The sequence below is a fragment of the Alexandromys fortis genome, unplaced genomic scaffold, assembly GCF_014885135.2.
Source record: "Alexandromys fortis isolate MF-2015 unplaced genomic scaffold, M_Fortis_MF-2015_v1.1 scaffold_22, whole genome shotgun sequence".
In the NCBI taxonomy this organism is placed as follows: Eukaryota; Metazoa; Chordata; class Mammalia; order Rodentia; family Cricetidae; genus Alexandromys; species Alexandromys fortis.
The window spans coordinates 16,372,720-16,382,297 of record NW_026067900.1 but is presented as its reverse complement, the minus strand read 5'-3'; positions in this window follow the sequence as shown (position 1 = coordinate 16,382,297).

The following is a 9,578-nucleotide window of genomic DNA, read 5'->3' as shown; positions in this document are numbered from 1 at the left end:
CGTGTTAGACAGGTCCTGCTGGCCTGTTCAAGCAGCCTCAAATTCTTAATGCTCCTGCCTCAATCTCCCAAATAGCTGAGTTTAAGGTATGTGTCACCACACCAGTCTGGATTTATTAACGACTCTTCATTAGGAGTGGCTTCCCTTGTACAGCATTCTTCAGCATTTCCCCCTCCGCCAGATTTACCTACACTTTCCGAAGCAACTGTGAATAACTTTATTTTTCAAGGTTGTAGAAAGCAGCAGGCATTGGAAAATGCATTCGAGAGCTGGAAACACCATGATCAACTGGGATTCATGAAAACCTAAGGCCTTTTTAATCTAGGAATTTTTTTTTGCTCATTACAAATTATTTTGGAGTAAGAATACTACATAGAACTTTGTTTTCTATCTCTGTGACAAATACCAGGACCAAAAGCAACCTGGGAAGAAAAGGTTTTATTTCATACGGCAACTTACAGTGTCTCTCATAAAGGGCAGTCAGGGCAGGACCTCAAGGCAGGAACTGAAGTAGAGGCCATGGAGGAGTGCTGGACACTGGCTTGCTTCCCATAGCTCACTCTGCCAGCTTTCTGTATACCACACAGGACCACCTGATCCCAGTGGACTGGGACCTCCCACATCAACCATCAATCAAGAAAACACCCCCACAGGCATGGCCACCAGCCACTCTGATGGAGGCAAGGTCTCAGCTGAGGTTCCGTCTACCCATGGGACTGGTTTGTGTCAAGTAGACAAAAACCAATGAGCACAGCCTTAGAGGAAGGATGAAGCCCGCTGTGAGGAACCAGCCTGTCCCTTAGGACTGCCTTTCTTCCATATGACCAGACACAGAGACTCTGTCTTTATATTAAAATGTGGCATGATTTTTCCAAAACTATTGACCGAGCATTTCCTTTTGACATTAGCATTGCTTACTTTTAAAAACGCATTTCAGTTGGGCCGTGGGCTGTGCACACCATTAATCCCTTCACTTGGGAGGCAACCTAGTTTACTGTGCAAGTGAGTTCCAGGACAGCTAGGACTACACAGAGAAACCCTATCATACACACACCAAAAAGTGCAGGTGTCTATGGCATTGGGGCACTGGATCCCCTGGAGCTGGAGATACAGGCAGTGTGAGCCTCAGATGGAGAGAACTGAATTCAGGTCTTTTGTAAGAACAGTGTGCACTAACAGGTGAGCCATCTCTCTGGCTCCACAGCATTGTCTCGGGGTCACACTTTTCCCTTAGGCCTGGCTTTCTAGCTTACTGTTGCTGAAGGTCACACTTCACAGCCTAGGCCAAAACTAATACTGACTAAATCATAAGAAGATCCTATTGAAAGATACTCCTTGGCCTTCTCTCTGCAATGTAGTAGACCTAAAACTTGAGGCAAATATCTACTAAGATGTATACAACTATACACGCATACATGTTATATAGTATGTAGTATCTACTTACATAGATCAAAATAGGAGAGCTTCCTCCACCTTGCATTTAACATATATGTAGTCATTTCCCAACAGCTTTTAGTGTATGCAAAGTTATTATTAGTCAAAGAACTTCACTCTGACTGTAATCTCAGCTACTGGAAGACAAGAGAACGTGCTGTTTTTACCACCCACCCACTTGTTCCACCCAAGAAAAATACTGAACAGCAGTTAGCTCAGATATTAAGGGCTCCATCTAGTAACTGCTGAACTGCCAGATTTCTGTCAGGCTTCTACTAGGAAATTATATTTATTTCTGACTTTAGAACTGAGGCTAGAAAAAAAAAAGCCAGAAAGGCCAGAGCTTTTTTGTTTTTGTTTTTCTGAATCAGAGCAACAACCCAAAAGTTGGTAGTGTCTACACTGACCGGCTAGTTAAGGGTTACAAAATATGCATGAAACTAAATGAATTGATGATATTGATAAAGTAGACAGTATAGAAAAATATTAGGTTTGAATCTATTTGTATTGTACAGCAGAAACAGTGAGCCCTTCTCAGTTATTGAAAAAAATCAGGCTGTTCAGTTAAATAACACTTTCCTAAAGTCCCCAAACTCCCTACATGGCTGGCACTGCAGTTTATGTCTGACAAATTCTGGGCTTTCGGCTGAAGGTAGTCAGTTTCCAGAACCAACGTTAGTGCTAAGCACTGCTGTGTGGATATCTACCTAGTCCACACGCCAAGAGCCTCCTGCTGCTCAGGACTGAGGGCACCTCCTCCAATGTGAGAGGTAATATATGCTGTGAATATGCTTTATTGCCATTGGCTATTTAAAAAGCTGCTTTTAACCAATGGCTTAACAGAGTAAAGCCAAGCTAAAAGATACACACACACACACACACACACACACACACACAAACACACACAAAAGAAGGCAGAGTCAGGAGATGCCATGGATCTGCCAGAAGAGAAAGACACAAACTGGTATGGTAGCCAGAACCTTGCCAATAGACAATGAACCTCATGGTAAAATATAAAATAATAAAAATGGACTAATTTTAAAAAATGAGTAAGATAGAAATATACACAAGCTAATAGGCCAAGCAGTATTGTAGTTAATACAGTTTCTGTGTGATTATTTCGGTTCTGGGCAGCCGGGAACAAACAAGTGGCCTCCTCACAACATCCTCCCGCACAGCACGTTTCCAAGGAAGACTGTAATGGTCAGAGTACTGTGACAAGCCACGCTGGAGGGACCTTCACATGCCTATCAAGGTACACAATGGTACCTTGTGTACTCCGAACTGCAATCAGCAGGTTGATATTGCTCTTGACTTGGCTAATGTGTCTTGCTGGCACACAAACCCTCGAGGTACTCATGAGAAAATCAAAACACAAAGCAGGCACACGCTGACGCTCAAGGAAGGAAGTGAGCAGAACCAGTCAGGAAAAACACATCCTGGGCCAGGCATCATTCATAGCCAATTACGTTGTCAGTAAAATAATTTTTGACTTTGTACGTCCTTGGAGTTAATAAGAGGGTCTGTGGCAGGGTCACCGATTTAACCATCTATTCACCTACCGGTACACTGGATGCCTTGAATTGAGTCAGGGTGTGAGCCATCACAGAGGCTGGCCCTGCCATTCCCTAATGAGACTTGCTTGGCCTTTCACTTCAGGTATGATTTTTTTTTTTATGTGCTGCATGAGTAAACGAGGAAGAGGGTGATGAGAACGCATACCTATGCCCAAGCACGTGCTAATAGTCAGGTCCTTTAGAGACTACAGAATTAATGGGCTCTTCTTATTTACTATTGGCAATTCAGGGACTAGGCGAAGACAAGCTAGCGCTTACCATGAATACCTGATTACATGAGCGATTACATTACAAGCTTTACATACATACGTCAGCACTATAGTAGTTCCCTTTTCCTACTTAAACCATATATAGGTTGGATTTTGTTATGGAGTCCACCCTGACCTTGAACGTCCAATCCTCCCGCCTCGGCCTCCCAAGTTGTGGGATCATATATGTGTAAGCCCTCAAAAATAAAATGAATTTCAACAGCTTGGAGAAACCAGGTAAACCATCAATCAGAACAAGGACCAAGCCCGAGCTCTGCATCCTTTCCGGATACACTTGTGTCTGTGACAAGTCATTTCTCAGCTTAGTTAATTATCACGAGCTCTCCAAGGTCAGCCAGCAAGGCATATGGGTTTGCAGTAAGACATTTTTACTAATTGCCCAGGGTTTGCAAAACACTGGCCCTCTCCTCCTTTAGCTCTTTAACATGACCGACTCCAGATGACACTACGAGATTTCCTGTTACAGAACCCCTTCATGGCGTCTTAGTTTGGATTTATCCTAACTCCAAATTCACTCTTCCATGGCTGCTCTGTGGTGATGGGGAGAGCTCCATTAAGCACTGTTCTCTTGATGAGTCACGATGCTAGCCTTCCCAGTAGGAGACTGGAGGGACACCTGGATAGGGCTCTCCTATTGTGCCTGACTGCTGCACAGTAGGTCAGGAGTGAGGGTAGCTTGCGAGACACGTGGTCCCATAGGGACCTTGCACCTTTGGCCTGACCTGTGATAACCCCTTTGGCATGGACTAGGCCTCCTTTTGACATTGCCACCTGCTCCTTCTGTAAGCATGGCTGCCCTCTTACTCAGCAGGTCCTAGCCTGTACTCCATGGGTTGCTTCCTGCTCGCCCAGAAAACTCCTGCCATCCAGGAACTACAACTGGATCCTCCAAAGACTTCTGAAGGGCAGCCTCCCTTTACGCTTTCCCTTCTTGGATATTCTCCACCCCACCCCACACCCAGAGATTTCTTATATCTGACAAGATTTTTTTTCTTAAAAAAAAAAAAAATCAGAGTTAAGCAATTCCTTATATTCACCTCCCTTGTTTAAATCACTGTGTATGGTTCTTATCTCCTAAATGGTCTTACACTAACATAATATATTTCAAACTTATAGCTGTCAGCAGGAGAAAAAAAAAGATAAGGAATCAAAGTTCCAGTGATAAAGTAAGAAAAAATCGGGACTTCTTAGCACATGGCCATAAAGTGACTTACCAAATAGACTGCTAATATTGTACATATCTGTGACAAATTTATGACCCATAAGTAAAAAGAAGACACAAAAGTAAGCGCTCTCTTAGTCCAAAAGCAGGACAAACTAAAGAAAATTAAATACACTAGAGAAGCAATGTCTGAGACACACAACATTTGTACTCACAGGTAGATTGGCAAAGGCACTAGGCGTTCTTCAACCGCAGGCAAACATAAGAGAAATAATTTTTAAAAAAGATTTTAAAGGCTACAGACATAGTGGCAGTGATAGGAATACTTGCTTAGCCTGTAGGTAGCCCTGGCTCAACCCCAGCACAACAGGAGAGAGAGGGAGGAAGGAGAGAGAGAGAGGGAGAGAGAGAGAGAGAGAGAGAGAGAGAGAGAGAGAGAGAGAGAGAGAGAACAGATTCTCAGGCTTTACTGGACAGCTAATTTAGAAGCTTTTTTTTCTGACATGTCATACAAATTACCATAAGATACCAATTCCATGAGCAAATAACCAGAATGAAAATCATAACAACATACTGAAAACAGTACCAATAAAGAGCCACTTGGTAAGAGTCACTAATAAGCAGTTGTTACTAATGGGGAAAACCTTGGAGAGAACTGACTTTGACCAGTATCTACCCTCTGCACTTAGCGAAAAAGATGACTCCTGGGGTAGACACCTCCTCCAGGTAGCAGCTGTCTAGGTTCCAGTAGTCTTTGCTTGCACTTAGTGCAGATGTAACTAGTTGCACACTGAGGTGCGAGCAAAGCTGGCCACAACTGGCCACACTAGTCTCTCCTTCACTGAGAGGCACCATGGTGCCCTGGGTGAGCTCTGGCGGGGGAAGGAGTTTCTTGCTGTTCTTCAGTATTTGTCCACAGCTGTGAATGTTAGTCCTATCTTAGCAGCTAAAATCCTGTCTGCCAAACCACCTTTTGGGCACGCAGGCTAACCTGCCAATATTCAGTTCCTCACGCATGATTAGGATGTGACACAATGCTAGTGAACACTCGCTAGGACACCGGATGCGGGGAGCTGCAGCTGGAGTCACTCGGACTCCCAGGCTGGAGACTGGAGTGTGGCTCCTGTCACATCTTGTCACCCAGCTAGCTGGTGCCCACGTTTCGGGCAGCACATCAAGAGTGGTTTACCACAAAGATGGGGAGCGAAGGAAGGGTAAGTCTTCTTGCTGACAAACTGCTGCCCTCCAGACGAGGCTGTTGTCCTTGGCATCTACCACGGTGGCACTTTGTGTCTTCTGTTTTCAAAGGGGAATGTAATGGCTCACACAGATCCCAGCTACTATCTGCAGAGCTGTGGTAAACATTCCTGGGACTTAGCCCCCAGTTTCTCAGTTATCTGCAAAGCTCATAAAAATGTATGGATAATTAATCTGCCTTTTGGACATGTCTTTCTGGTCATAGTGCCAAAGATTAAAATAAGCTGCCCAGGGTTTTAAAGTACCTTCTCCTATTCTCTTAGAATACTAATTTCAAGGTAAACCTCTAGTACTCTTGCCATTAAAAATAATTGAGTAAAGGATTTTCTTCTTTTTATTACTTTGGGAAGAAAATGGTCGTGAGAGCAAATTAGTTGAACAGCTCTTGCAAGCATGAGAGACGCCAGTCATCTGCATTCTGTTCGGCTACAAGTCCTGTTGCTTTGTGCCATGTTAATGAATCGCATGCGTGTGTAGGATTTCACTTTCTCGAGTGGGGAGAACATCACATTCAAGAACAACATTCTTGCTAATCTGATTCATGTTACTAATATTATTATCCCACTTCTTTTATCTGTTTAACTTCTCTGATACTTCTCCTTTGCCAATGTTTCATGGCTTGTACTAATAAAATCACTAGGTACATAGAAATAATTTGGGGTCTAAGACAGTCCAAAGCTTGGCTCTAGGCGGAGCTCTGTAAACTGACGGGGAGGTGGGGATAAGGGGATGCATGTGCGGAAGTCTGGACAGAGATGTGGAGCATTCTGACAACCAACCATGACACTGCTGGTGTCCAGAATAGAGTCTTCCTTCACTACAAAAATGCTTCGAGCTATGGGGGCAAAAAGCAGAATGAGAAAGTCCTTTTGGCAGCTATACCAGAAGATTATGCTCCCAAAGGCAATCACATTTTTCAGTATGAGAAATGAAGGATTTTACCAAGACCTAAAAATATTTCAAATGTATTTATTACCATAGTGCAGATTCAGAAGCAAAAAGAATGCTATAAGGCAGTGCTGTCCGGCAGGGAAACGATAAAAGCCACATATGTAATCTAAACTATCCCAGCGGCCACACTTAAGGGTGCAAGTGACCTTAATATTCAACTTAATAACTTCATAACTTAATAACTTCAGAGTACCATTTTAATGTGTAACCAATAGAAAACTTATTCATGAGTTTGTTTAAATGCTCACACTCAGTTTAAATCCTGAAATATCTTTACATTCAAACCATGTCACAAACCCAGGTGGGCTCATTTCAAGGGCTCAGTGCCTCACGTGGCTTACTGGTACAGTGGATGGCACCACTCAAAACTTCAGAGACACTTGCTCTTAACCTTCAGAGGAAGGTTAGGTTATAACTTTTATCATTATAGGGCCCCATATTATGTATAATAATGTAGGGGTTTGTTTCATAAGAAGTTTTTCTCAATTTCTTTTATTCACTATAACGAGCTTTGTTAATACACTTTCAAATACCAATGTCCAGAGTCTACTGAAAATGTCCCTTAGTAGGAAGAGAATCCTGCATTCTAGTTTCGTTTAGTTCTCCACACGTGTGAACTGCTGCCCCTGCCACTGGGCTATGCTTGGCATCACATGGATCCCCTGGGACTTAACAAAGATTTTCCTGCTGTTCTTTTAAGTGTCAAATCATGTTTGGCCCATTGCTCCAGGCCCACTGTATGTTGACATCCTGAGCATATAAGCACACATGAAGTCTGCATAGACTTCCTCCTGTTGAAACCCAGGAAAGCAAATGGAATCACAACTTTACTGACATTGATTTCCTGCCAAATAACAAACTGATGAGCCCTAAGACGCTTCCGGAGATGACAGCCTCCCAGAGCAGAGACGCCCCCAGCACATCTCATGGCTGAGAGACAGGCTACAGCAGTACACTTACCTTTATTTTCTGAAACCAGAATAAGCATCCACGTGCATTCCACACATTTCTGGAAAAAGCTTCCGAAGACTGTGTTTTCCTGATTTCTCTTCACTTTAAGAACTAACTCATGGGCTAGAGGTATGTCTCAGTGGTAGAATGCTTGCTTAGCACGTGCAAGATCCTGGGCTCAATACCCAGTGATATAAGCAGAACATTTAATAACTAAAAACATATATCTAAATGTTTGACACAGGAATCCCATAATAAACACGCTCAATTTACTAATGATTTTTTTAAAAGTCAAATCCATTTTGCATACTTGGCACAAATTTGACCAGCACTCACACAGATTGATCGGGACCTTTAATCCTAAAAACGCTGGCAATCTTGTAGGAATAGACACTGGTACGAAAGCTCGAGAAAGCCATCTGACTCTGTCCTTAAGGAGGTTTGTGTGGTCTTTCTGTACAGTCAGCAATTCCACTTAAGGTGTGGATTCACTCTTGTGTAACTGCACCAGAAGGCAAATGAAAGAATGCTCACAGCAAGGCTCAATGGCCAGCAACTGGAGAAAAGAAATTTATAAATTCATCTAGTAATTTTTAACAATGAAATTTCCCATCGCAATGGATGTTAAAAGAAACAAACAACCACAACAACAAAAACAACCCACTATATCTGGTTTAGTTCTGTTTATTATTCTTTATGGATACATACATGGAGACAAAACACTAAAGGGTAGAAAGGCTTCGATTCACACAAATACAGGTGAGGCTCCCTTTATTCAACAGGGAGAAAGAGAAGGTCAGGGAGGGGCCCAAGGGATGCCTAGGGGAAAAGGCAATAGGCAGGCAGCAGGCATACAGGGGTTGTTATTATTACTCTTTATACTTCAGTAGATATGTGTGTACATATGCATGTAGTCCACTGCATGTATAAAATCTAAACAGTCAGGATGGTTTTAATAAGGAACAACCATTAACATCCCTGAAGACGAGCTGTAGCCTCGAGTACTGACAACTTACCTGGCCTGTCACTGATTGCTGCTGTGTACGCTGCTTTCTTTTGCTCCCCTCACCCTCCTGCTCAGATGGGACCCATCACCTTGTGAGGGCTTAATACATGCTGGCAGAAAAGACAGCCATGCTAATCTCGCCTGTGTGTCTAGAACTGGGAAGCCCTCCCGCCGGAATCTGGGTCACAGGCAGGCAGGGCTATTTGCTGACTTCGTTTCATGAGCTGACACATTTCTGCCGTTTTAGAGCTTGTTGCCTTCGACCCCTCCTCCACCCCCCATCTGTCCTGGTGTCTAAGTTCTGCAATTGTTTCAGCCTCAGCCCCTGCTCTCCTTCAGAAATGTTCTCTTTTGCTTCCAAATGCAGCTCAAAGGAAGCCCAAGTGAGAGGATCATGGCCACCTATCGTATTTTGGGCATAATATCAGATAAACCACTAGAGTAGACTGAGTGTGCCTGGGAGACCACAGAATACCTAGACCAGTAGCTAAGACCCGCCTCAGCCCTGAGCTGCCTGGGGTGGGGTGGGGGGTCTGTTTGCCTCCTAGCTGGCCTCCCAGTGTGCCCAGGATTCCTTCTGAAGGGAGTGGCTGTATGAGCTCTGTACTTTAACAGTCCAACCCTTTTGTGGATGGCAGCAGAAACAGCTTCCTAGAGAAACAGGACCCAGACAACACCAGAATAAAAGCTGGAAAGGCAGTGAGAACAGGAAGAAACAACTCCAGTTTCAGAATGCCATGTTTTCTGGAATTTATTCTCCTTTAATGAAGACTATAAAATCTGAGATTTCACCAATGCCTTGAGAGACAGATACAAACAGACTGAAATCAAAACAATTACACAGAGTGAAGTAGACCCAGACACTTAGGGACAAACCTATATCAAAGTATTTCTAGAAAAAAAAAAAAACAAAAAACAAATCCCACAATAAAATCAAACAAACCAAATGAAACATAAAAAGTCTTTGGTAC